This window comes from Calidris pugnax, unplaced genomic scaffold (genome assembly GCF_001431845.1).
Source record: "Calidris pugnax isolate Ruff unplaced genomic scaffold, ASM143184v1 scaffold512, whole genome shotgun sequence".
Lineage (NCBI taxonomy): Eukaryota > Metazoa > Chordata > Aves > Charadriiformes > Scolopacidae > Calidris > Calidris pugnax.
This window is the reverse complement of record NW_015091251.1, coordinates 78665-79008: the sequence shown is the minus strand read 5'-3', so window position 1 is coordinate 79008 and position 344 is coordinate 78665.

The following is a 344-nucleotide window of genomic DNA, read 5'->3' as shown; positions in this document are numbered from 1 at the left end:
CCCCCCCTTTTTTCCCCCTCCCAGTTTCCATGTTGCCGTGCTCTTTGTGATACCGGTCACTAATGGTTGAGTACCTTGTAATTCCATACTTTAGCTGTATTTTTGGGCATCTCTGTATTTAATGGTTTGTTAGTTGCCATTTACAACTTTTGTCGAAAATAGGATTATTATTATTTTTATTTTAAATTTTTTTTTTGTTTTTGTTTTGGTTGTTGTTGTTGTTTTTGGAGTTAATACGATTTGGGTATCCTTTTTCTATTTAAAAAAAAACAAAAAAACACAAACAAAAACACCACGGAGGTGGAAGCGCGAAAACCGTTACCGGCTTTAAATAGATAAGGGAT